The following is a 26415-nucleotide window of genomic DNA, read 5'->3' on the forward strand; positions in this document are numbered from 1 at the left end:
CATGATGATTTGCATATATGTTTGGATAAACAAAAGTTAAATTAGTTCATCAAAATCACTTGATAGTTTAGTATTGCTAGTATATGTAGTACATTTCATAGTTTAGTTAGATAAATAAATATTTTTATTTTTATTTTAATATATTACTTTAGAAATGAGAAATTTACAATAGTTTGCAAAAATAAGTATAGAAAGTAACTTGATATGGTGGATTTGATTATGATTTCTATGTCATTTTTAGCTCAAAATCACATGATGATTTACAATAGTAAAATCACTTGATAGTTTGGTATTTTACTATTAGACATAGTACATATTTCATGGTTTAGTTAGATAAATAAATAATTTTAGTTTTGTTTAAATATATTATTTTAGAAAATGTGAAATTTACACTAGTTTGCAAAAATAAGTATAGAAAGTAGATGACAACTGGTACCGGATCCTTGGCCTCTCGTTCGGTTGCGAAACGACTGAGGCCAGAACTCCCTCTCATTATCTGCGGCAAGTGTAAGCAGAAGATTGTGATGGAGTACCGAGTCAAGAGACAGGGACCCAACAAGGGTCGTGTTTTCTACAAGTGCCCGGATCACGATGTGAGTTTCTTACGCATTTGATTATTATGGCTAATTGACCTGCTTTTCTTGAATATTTTTGACTAAATATTTTTTGGCTTTAATTTTAGTGGGAGGGCAATGGATGCGATGGTTGGTACTGGGAGGAAGATTATGCTATATACATGCAGAATTCGGGTGCGCTTGAGGTAGCGGCTACTGATGATGAGGTAGTGAGCTAGCAGGAGAAGCTTATTGATATTCAATAGACGAATGATTTGTCTGTTTTAGTTACGTACGGTCACGAAATAATTATGTTACTGAAGTGCATTGTAGTTTTAGTTTGTTTAGTGATAGTTGGGATTGCTTACGTTGTAGCCAGACTTAGTTAATTAATCAACCGTGTGTGTGTCATCTATGTTGTGTAATAAAATACTTAATTATGTTCAAGGTTTTCATAATTTGTCGTGTAATGCAGATTATGTCACGCCATTGGATGTACAATGTCGATCGCCGCTCCCAAGACTTTATTGAGGGCGTGCACTATTTCTTAGGTGTGGCCAAGGCAAATAAGTGGGATGGTTTCATATGCTGTCCATGTGCCCTATGTAAGAATTTAAAGGAATATTCAAGCTCAATGAGTCTTCATTCACATTTGCTTAAGTCAGGTTTCATGTCAAACTATATATGTTGGACTAAGCATGGAGAAAGCGGGGTCATGATAGAAGAAGGTGAAGGAGAAGATTTAGACATTGATGACATTATTGCTCAGTATGGTGCCTTTGATGATACTACAATGGGGGGAGATGAAGAAGAGGTAGTGGTAGAAGATGATCTTGGTGATGCTCTTGGCGATGCCATTCGTGATGCACAACAAGAATGCGAAAGTGAAAAAGAGAAAGTTAAGTTCGAGCGCATGCTTGAGGATCATAGGAAGTTGCTATACCCGACGGCCGAAGAGGGGGAAAGAAAACTGGGTACAACACTGAAATTGCTACAGTGGAAGGCAAAGAATGGTGTATCCGACAAGGCATTTAGGAATTTATTGAACCTCATAAAGAAGATGCTTCTGAAGCCAAATGAATTGCCCACCACTATGTACGAAGCAAAAAAGGTTGTCTGCCCTTTGGGATTAAAAATCTAGAAGATACATGCATGTCTTAATGATTGCATCCTCTACCATGGCAATGAATACGAAAATTTGGATGAATGCCCGGTATGTAAAGCAGCATGGTATAAGATCAGGCACGATGATCCTGGTGACGTCGAGGGTGAACAACGTCCTAGAAAGAAAATCCCTGCCAAGGTTATGTGGTATGCTCTTATAATACCACGCTTAAAACGTTTGTTCAGAAATAAAGACCATGCAAAGTTGTTGCGGTGGCATAAAGAAGACCGTAAGGTAGACAATATGCTGAGACACCCAGCTGATGGGTCCTAGTGGAGAGCAATAGACAGAGAATTTCTAGAGTTTGCAAATGAGGCTAGAAACTTAAGGTTTGCCTTAAGTACAGATGGTATGAATCCTTTTGGGGAGCAGAGCACTAGTCATAGCACTTGGCCTGTTACTCTATGTATCTACAACCTTCCTCCATGGTTATGCATGAAGCGGAAGTTCATTATGATGCCGATCCTCATCCAAGGTCCGAGGCAACCTGGCAATGACATTGATGTCTATCTGAAGCCACTAGTTGAAGAACTTCTAGTTTTATGGAACAAACTAGGTGTACGTGTCTGGGATGAGTACAAACAAGAACACTTTGACCTATGAGCAATGTTGTTCGTAACAATCAATGATTAGCCTGCTTTAAGTAATCTTTCAGGTCAGACAAACAAAGGATATAATGCATGCACACATTGTTTTGATGACCTTGACAGTATATATTTGAAAAGATGTCGAAAGGTCATGTACCTTGGCCATCGTTGATTCCTTCCTTTGAATCACCAAGTAAGAAAGAAAGGGAAGCATTTTAAAGGTAAGCCAGACCACTGGAAGAAGCCTCATAACCGAACCGAGGAAGATGTACTCGCAATGGTCAAGGATGTGAAAGTAGTATTTGGAAAGGGACAAGGCAGCGAATCTGTTCCCAAAGATGCTAAGGGACACGCACCCATGTGGAAGAAGAAGTCCATCTTTTGGGAGCTACCCTATTGGCAAGTCCTAGAGGTCCACAACGCAATCGACGTGATGCACCTGACAAAGAATCTTTGTGTGAACCTGTTAGGATTCATGGGTGTGTATGGGAAGCCAAAGGATTCACTTGAAGCACGCTAGGACTTGCAGGGCATGAAAGAACGAGATAACCTTCATCTAGAGAAGACAGATGATGGACGTCATTACTTAAGTCTTGCTAGCTACACGCTTAGCAAAGAAGAGAGGGACAGCATGTTTGAATGTCTAAGCAGCATCAAGGTCCCATCGGGATTCTCCTCCAATATAAAGGGTATAATAAATGTGCTAGAGAAGAAATTCCTAAACTTAAAGTCCCACGACTGCCACGTGCTTATGACGCAATTGCTTCCAGATGCTTTAAGAGGAATTCTACCTCCACATGTACGTCTAGCCACCGTGAAGCTATGTGCATTCCTCAATGCAATTTCTCAGAAGGCAATCAATCCAGTGGAACTAGCTACTCTATAGAATGATGTGGTTCAATGTCTTGTTAGCTTTGAGTTGGTGTTCCCTCCATCCTTCTTTAATATCATGACACACCTCCTAGTTCAATTGGTGAAGGAGATTAGTATTCTTGGACCTGTGTTCTTACATAACATGTTCCCCTTCGAGAGGTTTATGGGAGTCTTGAAGAAATATGTGAAAGTCCGTTCTAAGCCTGAAGGAAGCATCGCCCAGGGCTATGGAACAGAGGAGGTCATTGAGTTCTGTGTTGACTTTATTCCTGACCTTGCCCCAATTGGTGTTCCCAAATCACGACACGAGGGAAGACTCAGTGCTAAAGGAACTTTAGGGAAGAAAACATATATTGGCATGGAAGACGATTATTTCAATAAAGCACACTACATAGTTCTTCAAAACTCATCATTGGTGAATTTGTACATCGAGATACATAAGGAGTTCTTATGATCCAAGTTTCTAGGGAAGACTAAAGCTTGGATTAGGCGTCAGCACATGGAAAGTTTCAGTGGTTGGTTGCGAAAAGAATGTCAAGGCGATGACAATATTGATGAGCAACTGTATTTGTTGGCTAGGCAACCATCATGGCATATCCTCACGTACCAAGGGTACGAGATAAATGGGAATATATTTTACACAGTTGCCCAAGATAAAAGGAGCACCAATCAAAATAGTGGTGTTCGCATAGATGGCACAGATCCAAATGGGAATATACAAACATATTATGGCCGCATAGAAGAGATATGTGAACTAGACTACGCACCTAATTTTAAAGTCCCTTTGTTTTGGTGCCAATGGGTGAAGCTGATCGGAGGAGGGGTAACAGTCGACAAAGAGTATGGAATGACAATAGTGGACCTCAACAATATTGGGTACAAAGACGAACCATTCGCCCTTGCTACCGATGTGAGTCAGGTGTTCTATGTGAAAGACATGTCTACAAAATCAAAGAGAGGAAAAAACGAAGACATCAACTCAATGATCAATGAGCCAAAGCGCCACATAGTTCTTTCTGGGAAAATAAATATAGTGGGAATTGAAGACAAGTCAGATATGTCAGAAGATTATGAAAGAAATGTCTGAATTCCACCCTTCATAGTGAAGAAAGATCCAAGCATCATGTTAAATGATGAAGACACTCTATGGTTACAACAAGATCATAACCAAGGGTCATACGTCAAGAAGAAATTCACTGTTGTGCCCGCATGATACAACGATGCATGTTTAATATATTTTGTTTTAGAGACAGATATTATGTAATATGTTATGACTTCACATTGTAATATGTTTAATATATGTTTCAAATTTCACAAGTGTGTGACATAGTTTTAGATAGTCTATATGAGATTCAAGAATTTATGACTAGTGTTTGATAAAACTTTCTCAAATGGGAAAATGAGTTATGTAACAATTGTAGATCTTGCTGAGATGATCAAACTTGGTATTCAGATTTTTTTCATCTGAGGTCATTTAGTGTCTCATTTGAGCAAGTTTGACCAAGTCAAATTTGGTCAAATGAAAAACAACACTTTGACTCTAGTATTATGAACTCTAAATGACTTAAAATTGAAAAGTTTTGAATACCAAGTTTGTTAAACTCATCAAGATCTACAATTGTTGTTTTGGTAAACTTTCTATTTAAGAAAGTTTGGATGGTTCAAATTTGTGATTTTTAAATTTCGACACCTACAAACTAGTTTTCGGAACCCTAGACTGTCTCAAATTGAAAAGTTTTGAATACTAAGTTTGTTCAGCTCATCAAGATCTACAATCCTTATATATGCCATTTTTCATTTGAGAAAGTTTGAACAAAATGTAGTTCTAATTTCACAAGTGTGTGACATAGTTTTAGAAAGTCTATATGAGATTCAAAAAATTGTGACTAGTGTTTGATAAAACTTTCTCAAATGGAAAAATGAGCTATGTAACAATTGTAGATCTTGCTGAGATGATCAAACTTGGTATTCAGATTGTTTTCATCTGAGGTCATTTAGTGTCTCATTTGAGCAAGTTTGACCAAGTCAAATTTGGTCAAATGAAAAACAACACTTTGACTCTAGTATTATGAACTCTAAATGACTTAAAATTGAAAAGTTTTGAATACCAAGTTTGTTAAACTCATCAAGATCTACAATTATTGTTTTGGTCAACTTTCTATTTAAGAAAGTTTGGACGGTTCAAATTTATGATTTTTAAATTTCGATGCCTACAAACTAGTTTTCAGAACCCTAGATTGTCTCAAATTGAAAAGTTTTGAATATTAAGTTTGTTCAGCTCATCAAGATCTACAATCCTTATATAGGCCATTTTTCATTTGAGAAAGTTTGAATAAAATGTAGTTCTAATTTTACAAGTGTGTGACATAGTTTTAGAAAGTCTATATGAGATTCAAGAATTTGTGACTAGTGTTTGATAAAAATTTCTTAAATGGAAAAATGAGCTATGTAATAATTGTAGATCTTGCTGAGATGATCAAACTTGGTATTCAGAGTTTTTTCATCTGAGGTCATTTAGTGTCTCATTTGAGCAAGTTTGACCAAGTCAAATTTGGTCAAATGAAAAAACAACACTTTGACTCTAGTATTATGAACTCTAAATGACTTCAAATTGAAAAGTTTTGAATACTAAGTTTGTTAAACTCATCAAGATATACAATTGTTGTTTTGGTCAACTTTCCATTTGAGAAAGTTTGTATGGTTCAAATTTGTGATTTTTAAATATCGACGCCTACAAACTAGTTTTCGGAACCCTAGATTGTCTCAATTTGAAAAGTTTTGAATATTAAGTTTGTTCAACTCATCAAGATCTACAATCCTTATATAGGCCATTTTTTCATTTGAAAAAGTTGTAGAACAAAAATGCTACATTTTCTTTATTTTTATAGGTTCAACAAAAATTTCCTATCATTTTGGTCAAAAACCGAGAAAAAATTGAAACATTGACGTTACAATAATGTGATAATAAATTTCCTATCGAATAATATTAGTTTTATTAATTTTAAGTTACAAATATTTTTTTGCATTAACAAAATACTTAGTATTAGTAACATTTATATTCTATATTCATAAAAGAAATTAAAAACTTTAGGTTACAAAATTTTCCTATTTACAATAAATAATTAGTTAATCAATAGTATTTTTTAAAATAAATATTGGAAAGTATTGAAGTTGCTATAGAATTAATTGATTAACCTAGTATTAAACAAGGAGAACAAAATCAAAATCCCAGGCCTTTCCAATTACTCTGGCGGGCTGCCAAAATTTTCAGGCCTTCAGTCCCGGTCCGGGCCAGGAACTGGGACTAAAGGGTGGGTAGAATTACCCGTCCAAAAATACCTTTAGTCCCGGCTAGTAAGCTGAGCCGGGACTAAAGGGTTGGACCTTTAGTCCCGATTGGGCTTACCAACCGAGACTAAATGGCGTTTAGTCCCAGCTGGTGTTACCAGCCGGGACTAAAGGGTCCCGGCCTATATATATCGAACGGTTCATGTCCTGTTCATCTTCTACTTTTTTGATCTACACGTCGATCTCATCTCTGTCGCGCCCGGCCGTCGAGCTCATCTCTGCCGCACCGCTATCGTCGTCTACCCACTACTACACAAACTTTAATGGAGGCGGGCATTTTTTATTTTCTACGGCGGGCAAAGCCGTCCGCCGCGGCCTAGAGGCCACGGTAAATCGTGGCTTAACCGCGGCGGGCGTCTTTGCCCGCCGCGGTTAACCGATTTACCGCGGCGGGTGGTGTAACGTGCCCGCCGCGGTAAATATACTTTTACCACGGCGGTCACGTTGCACCGCCCACCGCGGTAAATTATTTTACCGCGGCGGACACCTTTTGTGGCCCGCCGCGGTTATGTTCGTTAGCCGTGGCGGACATTATTATTTGCCCGCCTCGGTAAATTATTTCCTGAATTAAAAAAAATACAGCAGGCATATAAATTCAAATTCAAATTCAAATTCAAATTCAAATTCAAATTCAAATCACATCTAGATTTCATAGATTAAACTTAAAAAGTATGCAGGCATTACACATGAGATAATATACATATATATACATTCACTTAGTCGTTCTTGTCATCGTTAATTCATTACATTTACATATTAAAGTCGTTATACATGCCCTAAGGAGTAATCTTACGGACGCATCATCATGGGCCATTTCCTCAGCCTCTCGTACTCCGATAAAATCGCTAGCTGGCTGTTCTCATTGAAGAACGTGCTCCCTTCAAGCACGCATTTGTCTAAGACAAACTTACATATGTCCGCCTTTGTCTGCTTGAAGGAGTGTTGGGTGCTCTGCACGTCTCTCCACCAGTTCAATCCATTCTTGAACACTCTCCAACTGCTGTTGTACTGCTTGCACTCCCTCAGGTACTCACAGACGTAGAAGCCACATGTTTGTGATCCTACCGGTTGTTTGGCACACTGCATGATCGATACACAAGCATTAGAATACATGCATTAGAATGCTTATGAATAGAAAGCACAATTAAACCTTTCAAATACTTACCGGAAAGTTGTGTCTGATTTTGATGCGGTTCTTATGCTTAGCCTTAAAATTCTCTATTCTTCGATCATAGCATTCAGGATCCTTCACATACTCCTTATAAGCGCTATACGAAATATACTAGTATTAGGCAGGGCATTAGAACGCATATGAGAAGATAGTTCAGTCACTTACACTCTAAGGCAATCTTCAAAGGCCTTATACCCTTTTAAGTTTGGCATTCTCAACGAATCAAATACGTAGGCCCTGCCATCCTGAGGGTAGATGATAAATGCAACCCAGTGACCCTCGAGGCCTTGGCTGCGCCATTGAAACAAAATATAGGTTACAACGAGAAATAATAATACTAGCTAGCTACCCACTTATCTCTACAGGCATGTCTTCAACTTACCCAAAGTGGTAGGCAGCTACGATACACCCATTTCTCCTGATCTTCTTCATTGCTCCTAGTATGTACCTTGAAATGTTCAACTTCTCATTGTCCATCAGTTTCTTCCTGTGCGCCTCTCTCTGTCGCTTGGTCAAGTCTTTCATGGTTGGATGATTGTCATCTAGGTGGTAACCAATGATGACTCTTTGAGCAATATGCATTGGAGATAGATAGATAACATCAAGTTTTAGTTCCTTGGATATATAGGCCATCAACCTGCAAGGACAAGCCATCGTGGCATATATAAGTAGTCTTGACCGATTCAAAGGCAGGTGATATGTGAAACTCGCAATTCATCACTTACATAGAGAACAAGGTGACTTGGGCGATGTCAAGGTCTTGTTCCCGTAGTAGTCTGTACATGTCGTGGAAGTCCACGGGGAGTTCTACATCATTGTTGGGCAAGTGGAAGTACTCCGCCACAACCTTGACTAGAAAACCATGTAGGCCAGCTTTTGCCGCTTCCATGTACCAGAGATGAAACCTCCTTGTCTCCCACCTTTCCTCGTCGACGAGCTGGGCCTTGGTTATCATGAACTTCCCATGCTCGTAATGCCCGGGGCAGTCATCTGATTTAGGAAATAGATGGAAAGGTGATCTCGGCCTGGGATAGAAATGTTAGTACCATATTATGGCAAAGAAAAGTTATTAGCAAATTATGCTCGCCGCTACCAAACCTTTCGAACTCAAGTGAGTATGTGAGATGCCCTTGGTCGCCTTTAGTCTTCGCCGGCGATGGAGGACAGTGGCTTGTGCTCACAATGGCAGCAGGCGGTGTCTTTGCCCCCTGGTTCCTCCGTGCCTCCCGGTCCTTTGCTTGTGCCCTTAGATGGACTGTCGGGAGGTGGAGGTGGACTTGTTGTTGGAGGAGGAGAACAAGGGTGAGGGCTTGTGCCTCGGGGTGACTTCCTTCCCTTGTCATCCCTGCCATTGCCTTCGTCATCGCCGTCACCATGATCCGGATCATTGGGGGGACAAGATCCGGCAACGGATGGTTGTGATGCTGGTGTCGCCATCGACGTAGAAGTCGGCGTCGAGAGAATGATCTCTATGTCATCCTTGTTCCATAGGACTTCGGAACCAATGGCAGCTCCAAGGATCGTTACCCCTTGTGCAGTTGGATATTCCATTTCAAATTCTTCGTATTGGGTCGCATACCATGTAAGTATCATGGCAGCATAGTTGGCAGGGATCTAGTCTTGGTTGAAATCTTTGATATCTTCTTTGGGGTGCATGTAACCCTCACCCACGGTCAACTTTTTCACCCTGCCGAATGGGATGTTGAGGTGGACGCGCATGGGTTGCCGGATGTCGTCGACGGGGTGCCTTGGGCGATCCTCGATCATCGGTAGTGGTTGCCCTTGTGTCCACCCTTGTGGAACTTGAGGCATGGCCACGCCAGCCTGTCGAAGCATCTGTGACCTCATCGACACCATATCTGGGTCATTGCTCATGAAGGCTTCTTTTATGGACCGACTGATCATTTCGGCCACGCCTTGATCATAGCCCTTCTGAAAGATGCCCTCCTTGTACCTCTGCCTTGACCGGTATGTGGTAGCGTCAGATTGCCATGACTCCACTGAGTTCTAGCTCATCTTTGATGACATGCCATGGACGCGGCCATGGTGCTTGGGGGTTCCCAGTGCCAGGGTCAGCAAGTCCTGGCCCCTATGAACCTCAAAGCTGTCCTTGGATTTAGCAGCCTCAATGAGAGCCCTCTCCATCTCCTCGAACTTGGGCTCATTGAACTTGCTCGCGCCCTCCTTGAGCTTCTTTGGCTTGCGGGCATAAATGAAGTCCTTAGCCCTCAAGTCTACACCGTTGTACGGATCAGGAAGCCCAGCGGCAGCTCTAGCCCTTTCTTCCTCCCACCACTGGGCCTCTTACCAGCAAACCCAGTCATGCCCAAGTGGTGGGGGTGCAGGTTCTTCTTCGCGAGTGCGCTGAACTTAGCGCTCTTTGCCTTTGCTTCTTCTGTTGTTCTTTGTTTGCAGAACTCTTCCCAGTGATGTTCCTTCACCATAGTGTATTTGACACAGGGTGACTTGCCTAGCTTCAGGTAGTACCTGGTTAGCATGGACTTGAAGTTTCTAAAGGCTCTTCCTGCCACGTGCATGACCCACTCCCTGCACTTGTCCAGATCGGCGTCCTTGGGATAATGGAAGCTCCTCGTCACCTCACCCTAGATATGTGTCTTGTAATCGACCGGGACATTGTTCCACTCCTCCCAAGTGATCTCCACCTTGTCCTTGACTATACATGCCACCTGGTTGCTGAACTTGGCAAGGACCATGGGTGGCGACAACGGGTTTCCCTCTGGTCCCACCTCATGGATCACATGGACTTCGCCGTGGATTTCCCTCCGGTGCATCCCATGTTCCCCCCTTCTCAGCTTTGTCCTCTAACCACTAGACTTGCCTGAAGTGGTTGGAGATGGAGCGGGGGGTTCTTTGTCACTGACTTGTTCCTCCTCGAAATTCAATTCTCGAGGCACCACCGGCATCTGTTTAGGGTTTGGAGACCGCGCACTTTCAACTTCGTCGTCCCTCGGTTGGTAGGTCGGATCATCTTCGTCCTCTGTATGACATTTCTTTATTGGCCTCGGGGTCACAGACACTTGGCTCTCGAGGCTAGTTGATGATGATGCACTAGGGGTAGGGTCACGCCATTCGCTTATCGGTTCCTCCGCCATTGGAAAGCTACAATGAATACATATTTTAGTTGTATAGACACAGTTATAGAGTAGTAAAGTAGAGTAGTACTAGAGTAGTAAAGTAGAGTAGTACTGGAGTAGTAAGGTAGTAGTAGTTGGCTCAGATTTGCCCCATTGTCATCACATCGCTTTTAAACTGGTTGCTTGTATCTGGTATACAAGCCATCCTAGTTTAGCGGGGGCACTCGATCATCATCGCCGCTGCCTCAGCATAAAAGGGTTCACATCATTGCATATGCCACTGCCTCAGCAATAAGTTTAAAAGTTCATCATTGCATATGCCAAAAAAGGAACCAGCCCCATTAAACAAAAACCTTTCGCAAATCAAAAATAGTAGCAGCAGTAGTAGAATAGTAGTATAGGAGGGAGTAGAGGAGTAGAGGAGGAGGGAGTAGTAGTAGGCAGTAGTAGTAGTATACTAGTAGTAGTATACTACTAGAAAGTAGTAGGCAGCAGTAGTAGTATACTAGTAGTAGTACAGGAGGGAGTAGAGGTAGGCAGTAGTAGTAGTAGTATACTAGTAGTATAGAAGGGAGTGACCAATTCATCTCAAAATTTTCACAAATTATATCAAATTTGGCAAAATTGCAGCAGAGTGACCAATTCATCTCAAAATTCTCACAAATTTAGCTCAGAATTAGTTTAAAGGCAAGGTGCATCATAGGCAGTGGCATATGCTCAGAATTTTGTCATAAATTTCTTTGGCATCATAGGCAGCAAAAAGAATTGAATTCAAATGCTATGGTTCACCAAAAGCATCATAGATCAGTAGTATAGCAGTTCAAAATTCACCAAGTGTAGTATAGCAGTTCAGTTGAATTCAGAGTAGCAGCAGTAGTAGTAAGACAACAGTGGTAGAGAGAAATAGGTAATACAAGTGCCATTTTGCATCAAGCAGTAGAGTACCAGTAAGGGGATAAGTAGTAGCTAGCCATCTCAAAAAACTTTCACAAATTAAAAAATTTGCATCAAGCTATAGAGTGTAGGCAATAGACAGTAGAGTGTAGGTAGTATAGTGTAGGCAATGGATTAATGTACAGTAGAGTTAAAACCTATTGCTCACAGAGGTCCCGTATACTATTAGGCTCGGTACCGACTGTACCATAGTGTCGATGGGGATGGCAAAGTTCACCCTAGATGAGATCCCAGATGAGGGGCATACATCAAATCTCACGTCAAATCTTAGTGGCCGGTCATCAAAGTTTGTTGACCAAATCTCATGTCAACATTGAAGAAATAGAGCAGCTGAAGGAGGAGATGGAGGACGAGCAGGAGGAGGCATTCTAATGTCAGCTAGTCTGATCTATGAATGGAGTAGCACCATTTTACCAAAACAATGTAGGGTGGAGGTGAGAGGAGGGAGAACACATTCTTTAAAGGAAAATTGTACTAATACAAGAGCACAACAAAATGGCAATCTCCCTAGAAAACCATATGAGTATTATTTGATTTGAACATGTAAACTGGCAGGAAACTAAAGCTCAAAAATCCATTTGTGTTGTGAACCTAGCAAACAAGACACGAGCATCAAAGTTTTCCCCATGGAGTCTAGCACCAGGTACGCAAGAAGCTAAATGCAGTTCAAGTAGGAGGATGCCTTGAGGCATTCCATCAAACACCTTGCCTACATGAGCAAGATACAATAGGCCTCGCCTAACCACTAACCATAGTGCATCGCCTTGGCATCAACAACTATGTGCAGGTGCGGGTGCGTGGGCAAACAGAGGAAAGCAAACACTAACAGCAGAGCATTCTCTCAACAAACCGTCGTAGGAGCAAATGAAGAGGTGGGTTGATGTGGATGTCTATGAGATTCACGGCGGACGGGCAGTAGGGTGGTGTCTGACTTACCTCAAATCCCCTCTCTGAGAACTCCCGCCCGTTTGGCGCTTGTGGTGACGGCAAGAAGAGTTCATGGCAAGAAGAGTTTGGCGCTAGGGTTCCGGTGACGGGGCGCCGGAGGAGCATGGGGGCGGGGCGCGGGCAAGGGAGAGGAGGACGGGGGCATGGACCGGGCATGGGGAGGAGAACGGGGGTGGGGGTCAGTGCGCGGAGGAGCTCAATCAGCAGTGGAGATGGCGGCGGTGGCGTGAGATTTTGGCAGCCCTTCGGGGTAAAACTGAACTGCGCGAAAGACTTAGAATTTTGAGGGTGGGGATGGCTTATATAGGTTGCGATTAACCACGACGGGCAACGTAATAGCCCACCACGGGAAATGTTTACCGCGGCAGACGGTTACGTTGCCCGCCGCGGCCGCGGTAAAGACAAGCAATCAGGACTGCTTATTATAAAACAACAGTATTATGGTCCTATCTCAAGAAACATTAAGGTCCAGCCCAGCTAATATGGTTATGATGACTGATGAGCGCTGCCCTCATGGCAGTCATTGCGGCCGACAACCCATCGGATGCCATGGAGTAGATTGATGCATGCATATAGAGTATCTGGGATTGTTACATATAGAGTCTCTGGGATACATTATTACATATATGTCTCTGGGATACATATAGAGTCCACTACATTATTACATATATATATATATATGTCTCTGGGATACATAAATCATTTTGGTGCAGGTGCTTTCACCGTCCTCTTCTCACCATCGGGGCAGGCCCACGGCATCATCCTGGACTTGTTGAATCGGTCCTCAACGGCCTTGATCTTCTTTGGATGATCGGTAAAAAGCTCGAGCTCTGCGTAGTTGTTGTATTGTTTGGGACTCTACACCCCATCAGCTCCCACAATCCGTTGCTTTCCGGACACAACCACATGCCTTTTTAGGTCCTCTACATATATATAGTAGGTCACTTGTGTGACATTGGTTGCTAGTACCCACGGGTCATCTTTGTAGCCGATACTTTTGAGGTCCATGGTGGTTAGCCCATAACTGTCCACTGCAACCGCATTCGGTTTGTCCCACTGGCAACAGAAGACGGTTATGCATAGGTTCTGGCCGTAGCCAAGTTCCCATATTTCTTCGACTTGCCCATAGTATTGCCTCCTCTGGCCCGTGTACTCTTCTTCGCCCTCGTATCGAACACCATAGTTCTGTGCTGAGCTCTTCTTGTCCTTGTCTTTCGTGTGGAACCTATAGCCCTGGACGTCATACCCTTGCCACATGGTGATTTGGCTGGATGGGCCTAACACAAGCCTCTTAACGGTCTCTGTATCTTCATCAGGGCATCCTTCAAGGGGTATGTGTTGCTCTTTGAGCCACTCTATGAAATTGCTCTTGTGATGGTTCTAGACCCATGCCTCCGTGCGTTGTCTATCATTAGCAGCACAGATCTCTTCCAAGTTCTTTTCAATATATTTCTCCATGCTCACTAACTGATGAAGGATGCTGTAATGAGCTTCTTGCACCATTTGGTTTGCCACATTGGTGCACACTTTTCGGCCTGTGCACCCCATCCCTAAGGTTTTGCCTTCGTGGTGATGGATAGGCAGCCCAATCACCCTCCCATCTCTTATGTACCTCATACACCAGTTCATGGCCTCCTCCATTGTGTATGCCTCGATCATAGAGCCCTCCGGGTAAGCGCGGTTATGGACGTATCTATTGAGGGTGGACATGAACCGCTCACATGTCCACATCTGGTGTAGGTACACGAGGCCTAGTTGATGGATTTGATCGACCATATGCATCATTAGGTGTGGCATAATATCAAAGTAAGATGGTGGAAAGCACATCTCGAGCTGGCAAAGGGTCTCCGCGATGAACTCCTTCAGGGCAGGCAGCTCAGCCTTATCAATGACCTTCTGGGTGATGCGATTAAAGAAGTATGACATCCGTGTGATGACCATCTTCACGTACTCTGGATGGATAGCCCTAATCGCAATTGGTAGGAACACTATCAGCATGATGTGGCAGTCATGTGAGTTGTAGCCGGTCATTATGAGGTCTTTCATGGAGACCAGGCTCTTGATGTTGGAAGAGAAACTAATCGGCACCTTGGTACCCCTAAGCAACTTAAGAAAAGCCGTCCTCTCATCTTGCGTTAGGTTGCAAGCCGCACCCAGGATATTGACTTTACCGTTCTGAGGTGGTCCCGAGTGAAGGTCCAGCCTGATGCCTAGATTGACAAGATCCGTCTGTGACTTGATACCATCCTTTGTCTTGCCCTTGATGTCCAGCAGGACACTGATCATGCTTTCGAAGACATTTTTCTCCAGGTGCATGTAGTCGATGGCATGGGGTGTATTCAGTGTTTTCCAATACGATAGGTACTTGAAGAAAATTGACTTCTTCTTGAAAGGAACGGCGGTGGGGACTTCCTCCGTCTGGTCCCGCTTTCGCTTCCTTGTCTGCTTGCTGCCCTCTTCAGGCAGCGTCTTCTTCTTTCCAAACTCCACCTGATCCATGTCCTTGACCATCTCATACACCTTTGTCCCCCAACTAGTCTATGTCGGTTGATCACGCTGCGGCTTGTCCTGATTGTCAAAGTATTTGTTCATAATACTTCTTCTATACCTGTGATTTTTTGTGAGGAACCGTCTGTGCCTCGTGTACACCATCTTATTGGATCCCTTAAGGTAAGTGTAGCAGGTCCCGTCGATGCAAATTACGCAGCCGGTCTTCCCTTTGATCTGCCCCGACAGTGAGAAGAGACCGGGGTAATCGGTGATGGTGACAAAGATGATTGCTTTTAGTGTGAACTTCTCCTTGCGGGATGCATCCACCATCTGGACCCCAACATCAAATAGTATCTTCATTTCCTCCATGAACGGCTCTAGGAACACATCTATATCGTTGCCGGGCTGCTTTGGTCTAGAGATAAGCATGGTCAGCATAAGGTACCTATGCTTCTGACATAGATGGGGAGGTAGGTTGTACATGGTGAGCATGATGGGCCAAGTGCTGTGCGAGCTGCTAAGCTCACCGAACGGGTTCATCCCGTCGGTACTTAGCGCGAACCTAACATGTCTGGGCTCCTTGCCAAACTCCGGGTAGGCCTCGTCGAAATCCTTCCACTGCTTGCCATCGGATGGGTGCCGTAGCTTGCCATTGTCGTTCAGGCGGTCAGCTGATGCATGCCAGGACATGAGCTTGGCATCGTCCGGGTTCTCGAATATTGCACACAGGCGATTGGTCACAGGCAGGTACCACACCGATAGTGCTGGACTTTTCCTATGCGTGTAACCCTCTTCTTCATCGTCCTGCTGAGCCGAGATCTGTTTGGCCACACTGCTCTTCTTTGCCGCCTTCTGATTCTTCTTCCGACCACCCCACAAGCCTCCCTCGTCTTCTACATCCACACGACAACCAACATTTTTCTTGTATCGACTAAAGCCACAGTGCGGACAACTCGTCAAATTCTCATACTCATTGCCTCGATACAGGATGCAGTGGTTAGGGCATGCATCAAACTTTCTAAGCTTCATTGCCACTGGCTGGATCAGCTTCTTGGCTCAATAAGTATTGGTGGGCACCTTGTTAGCTGTTGGGTACGTGGTGGCAAGGTAGCTTAACAACTCATTGAAGCTAGTGTCAGACCAACCATGACGAGCCTTCAACATCAACATATGGAGGTTAAAACGGAGTGCCGTGCACTCCTTTGGACAATCGCTGCCGTCCTTATAGAGAGGATCAACTGCCACCTGCTTCAACTCTCTGAAATTCTCCAACCACTTTGGCAACCCAACACAATGTCGTCTTCATCGAAGTGTTTGACTAGATCTTCAACAAGCTGCACATCCTCGGGTTGGCTCACAGTATCCTGACCATCACCACCATTGCTGGCTTCATCGGCCATGTCTTGCATTAGATCATCCACCATGATGTAATCACAACAACTGTTGTCACTGTCGGCTAGCGCAGCTGGTGCGGAAGGATCTTTATTCACCGGTGGTGCTGTTGTCGTCGGTGTCGAAGAGCTCACTCTAGATGCACCGCCACTCACACCAACTCTTTCGTCATGAAATGTCCAGACTGTGTAGCCCTCGATGAAACCATACATGATCAAATGAGTTTGCACCTCGCTGTCTTGGTGGGCTTTCAGGTTCTTGCAACGAGAACATGGACATATGGTTGTCATCCGCTTCAGTCTCTCACGGTGAGCTTTACCAACCGCAATAAACTTCCTTAATTCAAAGAGGTACCGCAGATCATTCACTCTATCGATCCGGTACATCCATTCCGATCTATCCATCATATCTGCGAACATTATCCATCACAATCAACATTAAATAAAGAAGAATTAGGAGAAATTGATGATTTTTACATCCAAAATCATGAAAAAGAGAGGAAATGACGATGTGAAAGATGAAGCATGCATCTATGATGAATCTAAAGTTAAAGAAATACATGACATCATTTTTTTCATTAAAATTGATCTAGATCTAGATCTAGATCTAAAGAGAACTCTAGATGATGGAAATAGAGAGAGGATGGAAGGAGAGAGGGAGAGCCTTTATGAACCTCTTATGATGTCCTGCTCCCTCAAATCCAAGCCCTTCAACTCAAATCAAAAGTTTCCTCAAATTTTAGGGCAAAGCCTCCCCCCATGAGTTTTGAGAGAGGAAGACCCGTGGAGAAGATGGAGGGGCTATGCTCTGTATTTGTACAGGCTTTACCACGGCGGGCAACATAAAACGCCCGCCTCGGTAAATCAACTCTTTACCGCGGTGGGCAGTTTAAAGAGCCCGCCATGGTAAACCGTATTAATCGCGGCGGGCAGGTAAGGTTGTCCGCCGTGGTAAACCAATTTCCCCAGCGGGCGCCCCGGTGGCCGGCCTCGCTGGCCGGCCACCGGTTAACCGTGGCGGGCAAAAGAGGTGCCCACCACAGAGCGCATTTTGGCCACGCTGCGCAAATTGATTCCTGTAGTAGTGACCCTCGCCCGGCCTCGTCATCGAGCCCCACCCGACGGCCGTCGAGCTCGTCTCCGCCGTACGTCATCCTCGCGCGAGGTGCTCAGCTCGGCCCCGTGGCTGGCCAGCACACCCGCCATACGCCCCAGCTAGCCTGCTAGCTAGCTACTCGATCTCGGCCATATTTTTTTAGATAGTTATTTAGATAGTTTTTGATATATATGTTAGATTAAAATGTATTAAAATTTAATTAGTAGTTTATTCTTAGTTTTTTAGATAGTTTTTTATATATGTTAATTAGATTTAAATGTATTAGAATTTAATTAGTACTTTATTTAGATAGTTTTTTAGATAGTTTTTTATTATAGTTTTTATATATTTATTAATTATTATTCTATCTCTCTCTATATATGTGTTAGATTTAATTTTGATTTAGTAATTCTATCTATGTATATATGTTAGGTTTAATTAGATTTAGTAATTAATTCTATCTAGATATATGTGTGTTATTTTATTTAATTGGATTTAGTAATTATATTCTATCTCTCTATATATATGTTAGATTTAATTTTGTTTTAGTAATTGATACATGCATATTTTATTAGGAATTCTATCTCTATATCACATGCATATTTTATTTTAGTAATTCTATCTATATATCACTTGGATATTTTATTAGTAATTCTATCTATATCACATGCATATCTAGAGAGAGATTCTATATGTATACATATATATGTACTTAATTATTTCTATGTGTATATATACATGTACTTAATTATTTCCATGTGTTGAGAGAGAGAAAATTGTATCTAGAGAGACATTCTATGTGTTATCACATGCATATCTAGAGATATATACATATGCACTTATTTCTATGTGTTGAGAGAGAGAGAGAAAATTGTATCATTCTATGTGTATATATACATGTACTTATTTCCATGTTTTTGAATCGAAAGTGTTTTTGATTCGATTCCAAAGCCTATACCTTATTATTGTTTATCCTTATAAAATATTATGTGTTATTATATTTAATTGGATTTAGTAATTCTATATGTGTTATCACATGTACTTATGTTATGTGCCATAGTAATTCTATCTATGTGTTATCTTGAAGATACAAATGGCTGCTCCGGATGATAACTTGAATGATGACATAATGGCAGATATTATCAACGTCGGCACCAATGCGGATGTAGATGACACGAGTTAGTACTTTGCTGATTATGAGGATATCCTGAATATTCTGGTGGTTGAAGATCAACAAATTGTCGCGCAAGAAAATACTAGCGAGGTATATTCGATTATCTATCATCTCTTATAGATGCATGCGTACGTATATTTATTATTAATCATTGTGTTTCTACTCATGTAGCTGGTCTCTGGATCTACATCAACCACCAGCAAGAGTAGGAAAGTCTAAGGGCCAAAAAAGCCATTAGAGGGCCGTTTCATAATATCAGAATTCGACACCGACACCGGCAAACCATTGGGACCACATGCTCAGACATATGTCAATCAATGTGGGTTTATTGTAAGGGATAGGATCCCAGTTAGTGCTCGTGAATGGAAGCAAAAGATATATGCTCCTATGTTAGTTTTGTATCTGATCGTGACAAGAACCTAGCTTGGAGAGATATCACTCAACATTTCACATTACAAGCAGATGATGCTTTGAAGGAGCTATGAGGGATTGGACAATGAAGAAGATGGCAACATTGTTCCAGAGTTGGAAGAAGACATTGTATAAAAAGTTTATCTTGAAGAATGATATGCCAGATTTCAATGCTAAGGCGTTTGTCAAGTTGGAGTCCCATTGGGATGACTTCATACAATACAAGAATCTCAAGAGAGTGAGGAACGTGTGATGAGGAATTGGTAGAATGCCCGATAGAAGCAATACCATCATCGCATGGGATCAGGTGGTTATAGGAGTGCTATTCCCAAGTGGTAGAACCTAGAAGCAGAGATTACTGCCAAGGGAATCATACCTGAAACAATAGAGAAGAACTAGCCTCAACGCTCGAAGAATTGGTTCTATGCTCATGGGGGAAGCCTAGACCCAGACACTGGCAAGCTAATTTTTGGCCAAAAAATTGAGAGAGCAACACAGAGACTAGCTCATGCTAGGGGAAGAAGCTGATAGTAGTGTTTTCAAGCCCAATAGAGAGAAGGATGAATTGACATATGCCCTAGAGAATCCCGAACACGGTGGTCGAACAAGAGGCTATGGGGCAGTTCTGTGGCTACAAGCATTCCTAGCAGACAAGGATACCTACAGAAGCCGCCAGAGAAAGAAGGATGAGGAGGCAGACCGAATCCGTGTATTGGAGCAATTTGTTAATGAGTCACGACAAGCATTGCTTGAATCACATGAACGAGAAAAATCTCTTGAGGCAAGAATGCAGGAGGAGATCAAGAGGCAAGTGTAGCTAGCAATGAGTCAAATACAATCGCAATCAAAGCCGAGAGTCACCATTAGCCACGTTGGTCAGATGAAAAATAGTTGTGCTTCCACAGAGCTGCTAGTTATTCAAGATGACGCTGGGTTGTGCTTCCCTATTGATGACATTACCAAGCCTCTAACAACATATGAGCTGCACATTCTAGATGGTAATAATGCATCAATCATGGTGGCTGTCGGGGTTGTATCTCCAATAGACCGAACGAAGACACCAAGAATCCATGGGTTAGTTATTCAACCTGGATATGCTAGCGTCTCGGTCGATAGAGTGCTCAAAGGTTACATCAATGTTCCTCTTAACATTGAAGGTAGTGATGGGGAGAAGACACTAGGAGAAGCAGAGAAGACATTTATTCAATGGCGCAAACGCTTCATCATCATTCTTGGGATGCCACCGCTTCCTCTACCTCACCCTAGGTACGAATGAAAGTGAATGAAATATTATTTTCCATTAATTTTATATTGGCTTCAAAAATAATTGACTCACAACTTGTTTTTGTAGCAGGGTCTCCCCTAGCCTAGCCTAATCATTCATTCCCCATCTCATCACAGTGTCGCAGGGGGCGAGACGACTTCATCCCCATGGCGATCTCCAACTCCTACATCAGCCCCATCACCTCCACAACGATCTCCAACTCCTACACCGGCCCCACTGCCTCCACAATGATCTCCAATGCCTCTATGCTGGTCTCTAACACCGGCCTCATCGCCTCCACAGCGACACACTATAGAGACATCTAAGGTCCCGGTGGCAAAGAAGACCCCGAAAAAAAGAGTTATTTCTCAAGAAATACTTCCTGAAAAGACTAATGAGCAAATAGCAGCTGAAGAAGACAAAAAAGTGAAAGATTTTTTTATAAATATCCAAAAGCAGAGACAAGCGAAGCTTAAGGAGAAGTCGTACTTTTACATACCATGAGATCTACTGAGGCAGAAGGTCGAAGCTCACAAGAAAAAGATGCTTAAAGTTCATAAGCCTCTGCCACTATCAGACTATGACCACTCCCTCGTGAAGTCACATGATGTAGATAAGAAAAGGAAAAGAGCATTAGGGAAGGATGTCCCATAGCTTGGACAACAGAAGCAACCAATGCAAAATCTTGTTGTTGCTAATGAATATGGTTCCAACATAGAAGTCTATCGACCAGACAACTCTAGAGAAGTGTCGGTTCAAGACCTTAATGCTTTTTTTGAACTAACTGGTTTAACCTTGGATCAATTTATGGGCAAAGCTCCAATCCAAAACTTAGAAGTTGATACCTAGAAGACTTATAAATTTGGCAAAAGTCTGTACAACCCTATGGCTCTGAATGAATTGGGTATGCAAATGTACTTGCTCAACAAGTGGTACATGTAGGCGTGTGGTAGGGGTGAGGAGTGGATCTTTGTCAAATTTAGAGACCATCATTACTTCCGTGGCGATGACATCTTACATATTAGTTTCGAAGAATTGCATCAACTATACCACATGGACACTCTGGACAAATCAATCATTAGCTCCTTTTGTTTGTAAGTGATTCGTACTTTTATTTAATAAACTCACTTCCATGTGTACGTGTATATAATTATCCTCACATATAACTTATATTTATATATAGATTCCAGATGTTAGAGCTCCAAAGAATACAAGACACCAGTGTTGACTTCATTGATCCTTATATCATATTCAAAAACAATATTATTGCTAAGGAGCAGTGGGTATCTGAAGCACAGAAGAATGTTATGAGGTTCTTCGTGAAGCAGCACGACAAGACAACAATACTTTTCCCGTACAACTTTGAGTAAGTGTTAATAATAATGTAGTCTACACATTTTATGTAATATCAATACAACTTATATGCATGTACGTGTGTGTATAAACCAATGTAGGTTTCACTGGACACTCATTGTCATTGAGTTAAACTCAAGTCGGTTAGTAATCTTAGACTCATTGAGAAAAGAGCGGGCACTATACCAAGATATGATAGACATTATCCAGGGGTAATTTCGATCTCTCACACACAACTATTATTGAATAAACTTTGCCATAATTTATTAACGATCGTACATTATTGGTCACACAGGGTTTGGAAAGAGTTTATTCGGCAACACCGCAAGGATTGCAAGGCACCACTTAATATAGTTGAAATACCAATAAGTTGTACTATATATACTTCCCCACGTGTTTAATTACTATATCATAATTCAATTTATGTGTGAGATGATGAGAATAATCTTCTTCTCGTACAATGGTGTTTGCAGCAGCAACCAGGTAATAACTTGTGTGGATACTATGTTTGTGAATTTATCACTGCACACATAAGAAGAACTCCTGAAGATGTCCTCAGAGTACGTATATATCAATTTTTTATTTATTTTTAAATGAATATATATATATATGTGTGTATTAATAATTTTCCTTTTATTTCAAATGCAAGACTGAATGGTTGAAACAAAGGGTTATGCAAAAAGACCATCTGAAAGCAGTTCAAGAGTCAATAGCAGGATTTTTTCTAGAAAAAGTGCTAAATCCCAATGGCGAGTTCTACTTTGATCCTAAGGAATAAATTATGTAAATTAAATGTTTATTGATATCGTTATTTTTTAGAACAAGATTATGAAAGTGTTATATATATATATATATATAATATATATATTTTCATACTTTATTCGAATATATATTTTCATACTTTATTTGAATATAATAATGCTCGAGATGAGAATTAGATGTAATTATATGCGTGCGTGTATTTATATTAGCAGCATAGAATATGTACATAAAAATATATTATATATTAAACAAATATGTGTAACTGAACTAAAAACAAATTAAACAAAAAAAAGAAAAAGAAAAGGAACCTTTAGTCCCTGTTGGGGTTACCAACCGGGACTAAAGGGTGCGTCCACGCTTGCTCGGCTGGAGGGCCTTTAGTCCTGGTTGGTAACACCAACTGGACTAAAGGTTCCTCATTAGTCCTGGCTCGATGACCCGGGACTGAAGGTTCCACCTTGAGTCTCGGGATCGTTGTCCCGGCGCGGTAACCGGGACTAAAGGCCGTTACCGCCTGGGACAACAAGGCCATCCTGTAGTAGTGACTTCATGCACATTGACTACACTAAATCTTCCATTGTGCTGTGCAGTGAGAATGTATAATCTATGATTATCTAAAAGCAAGTGATCCTCTTTTTATGCTGTTATTAATTTGTGCTAGCGAGTAGCCACCCGTGTTTCTGCTTGCGTTGTTTTTTATCTAGATTATTTTAATGCGGTTAGCTGTAGAATGGATCGTTTTAACGAATAACATTATGCGAGTATTGGATTGTTGTACTCCATTTTTGCTTCCTCATTATGTGCCTGGTTAATCGGCCATATTTACGACGGCGCGCGAGCTTCGCGCGACTGACCACAAGGTTGTGAATTCGTATAGCGAAGTAGTTGATACACAGTTGTATGGCCATTCTGGCTAGAACGCCATGCTTGTTAATTTGTAGCAGCATGCAAAAAATATGTTCTATCCATCATCGGCTGGAGGAGCCAACTGCGTGTTTAAAAAAATGTAACATCATTCATAGAAACTTCTAACTCGTTTTTGCAGAGAATGATGTGATGGTATGGCCTCAAAATCATATGTGATGATCTATGTGTAATATTTAGTGCGGCTTGTGTGTCGCTATTTATTTGAGCTGAGTTGAGGCTGTTCATTTATTGTATTTGGCCTGCGTCTCATCATGTGGAGTGCTTATGTGATGCAATTTATATTTTAATTTGATTAAAATGCACCAGAGGTCGATTAACTTTGAAGGAGGTGTCATCTAGGTCCATCAATTTTGAAACTGCAGTTTTAGATACCTAAGCTTTTTAAGTGACTAATGAGAGGTCCATCCTCTTCGTTTATGTTTATATTTTGTAGAAACCTCCCTCTGTTTCTTTTTCTTTTACATAATTATCCCTCTTCGTCTTCTCAGCGTACGGGTCTAGCGAGAGAGCGCAACAAGCATACACAGTGCAAAGCGATCAAACGGGATAGGAACCTGGAGCATGCAGACGAGCGTGCATGGTCGTGGAGCTGGCTGGTGAGCACAGCGAGCACGCAGGCCGGGGTCATCATCGAGGTAGGTCCCACTACGCAGAAAACGATTTTTAGCAACAGGACGAATTTTTTATAGGGGCGGCTGGTGATAGAGCCGCCCCTACAGTGACGTGCTCGGAAGCCCAGACACCAGCCGCCCCTACAAATAGAACAGTAAGGGCGGCTGGTGATACGAGCCGCCCCTACAAATGAGTCTGGTTTATAGGGGCGGCTCACTCACCAGCTGTCCCCGGTGTTTCTATTTGTAGGGGCGGCTAGTAATTGAGCCGCCCCTACAAATGCCTCCGTATTAAATACCTCCGATTTGTAGGGGCGGCTCAATCACCAGCCGCCCTTACAAATGACCCACATATAGCACAACTGCAGCATCTTCTTCCTCCTCGGATCACTTACTCCAACCCGTGAAAGAAAGGTGGGGAGGCCTTGGACACCTCCCAAAAATTGCTCTACTAAGGGGAAGGATTTGGTCTCAAATCCTTTGGTGGAGAGGTTGTAGAAGGTAAGAAAATACTATTCTACACTTTTTTTTGAAGTTTTAATGGTTGGTTAGTGAGTAATTAAAATTTTGTTTTTCTCTCTCTTCTATGGTGCTTGAGCTACTTATGAAGCAAATTAGACCCAAGTTTTCAATGTATTAGGGTAAATTACGGAGGGGAACAAGATCATACCCTTATTTGGTCCAGGTTTTAGTGAACAATTAGTTAGTTTTATGCATGTTTCATGTGCATATAGATCTAGATCTAGGGTTTGGTTTTTTTATTAATTTTGTTTTTATAAATTTATGTTTGATAAAATTAGACTAGGGTTTGTATGAAAGATATTGGGTAAAGTATAATTATTGCTAATTGTTGTTTTTGAAATTGTTTATTGTAATTAATAAATATGTATTTTAATTATTTATGGATAAATGGACCATTAATTAATTTTCCTCTACCATGGTGTGTAACACCCAAAATTCTTACAACAAGTTAGCAATTAAATTCTTATCCTTTAATACATTTTCTACGTATTTTTAACTTAGGCTAAATATTAAATATTGGATAAATAAAATAGACTATAAGTTTAGAAACTTGTTTGTTGCATTCATGTCGGAGCATATGGTTTTGATTGAGTGTAGGGTTAGATGAATTGAAGTTGAACTCAAATCACATTTGAATTTGACTTAAAACTGAAAATAGAGAAAATAGATTTGATTTTGAAAAATCCATTTTTCTTCCATTTTGGCCCAGCACCAGGATTCGCCCCAGCAACCTGCACCGGCCTGTTCCCCCCCCCCCCCCACGGCCTTTTCCTGCTGCTGCGCACGGCCTAGCCTGCTGCCCGGCCTACCTTGTTTTCCTCCCGCGCGCGCACCGCACAGCTCGGTGGCCCAGCTCAGCGCATCGGCCCACAGCACCGCTGGCTCGGCCTTCATCACCGTGCCGTCCGCTCTCCCTCTCACTGCGCCCTGTCCCCACCAATCAGCGTCTTCTCCCTTCTTTCCTTTCTTCTTCCCCGAGCTTCCTTTCTTTTCCCCGGCATTTCCTTTCTTCGGCTGTCGATGGCGTGGCCATGCACGGAAAGCCACCGACGTCGCCCGTTTATGGCAGGCGATCAACCCCACCTGTTTCCCCTTCCTTATTTCTCCCACCGCCCAGCATATAAATCTCCATGCCGACCCCTTCTTCATCCCCCATCCTCTACTCGCAGTCGTGAGCCACCGTCGTCGTAGTACCCCTCGTTCACGCCTCGAAGCTCGACGCTGACGCCACTTGGAGCTCCGCCGTGATCACCCGCATCCGAAGGTACCCTTGTCGCATCATTTTGGTCACGAGAACCTCAAATTTGACCTCAACCGCCGGCTTTTTCTCTCTCTAAAGCCCCGCCGCCGTCGACCTCACCTCTAAAGCCGTCCCGAACGCCGAGAACGCCCCCATCCGACTCACGGTGGGCTGACGATCCCTCCCGTACCCTCCGTTTGCATTTTGGTGCCCTGGAACGTTGTACCGGCGATTCCAGTTCACGCCGGCCATGGCGCCACCGGCATGCCCTTCTTCCTCGGCGACCCGCTGCCCTGCTCATGCCTGCGCCGTCCGATCGTCAAGGAACGGTCCACATTAGATGGTACCAGTTCGGTCCACAGCGAACCGTGGACTCGGTCCACCGTGGCTGCGTCAGCACCCACGTCAGCGCGCCCACGCCTACATGGTGCACCGCGCTTATCAGAAGCCACCACGTGTCGACCCGTCAGCACCCAGGG

The 26415-nt window shown here is 42.5% G+C and overlaps 1 pseudogene; it reads right to left on the reverse strand.

Moving 5' to 3' along the window:
• Nucleotides 1-15024: 15024 nt before the first annotated feature.
• LOC136459849 (uncharacterized) lies at nucleotides 15025-26188 on the reverse strand (annotated as a pseudogene).
• Between the last annotated feature and the right edge of the window lie 227 nt (nucleotides 26189-26415).

The sequence above is a fragment of the Miscanthus floridulus genome, chromosome 1, assembly GCF_019320115.1.
Source record: "Miscanthus floridulus cultivar M001 chromosome 1, ASM1932011v1, whole genome shotgun sequence".
NCBI classification, from domain to species: domain Eukaryota; kingdom Viridiplantae; phylum Streptophyta; class Magnoliopsida; order Poales; family Poaceae; genus Miscanthus; species Miscanthus floridulus.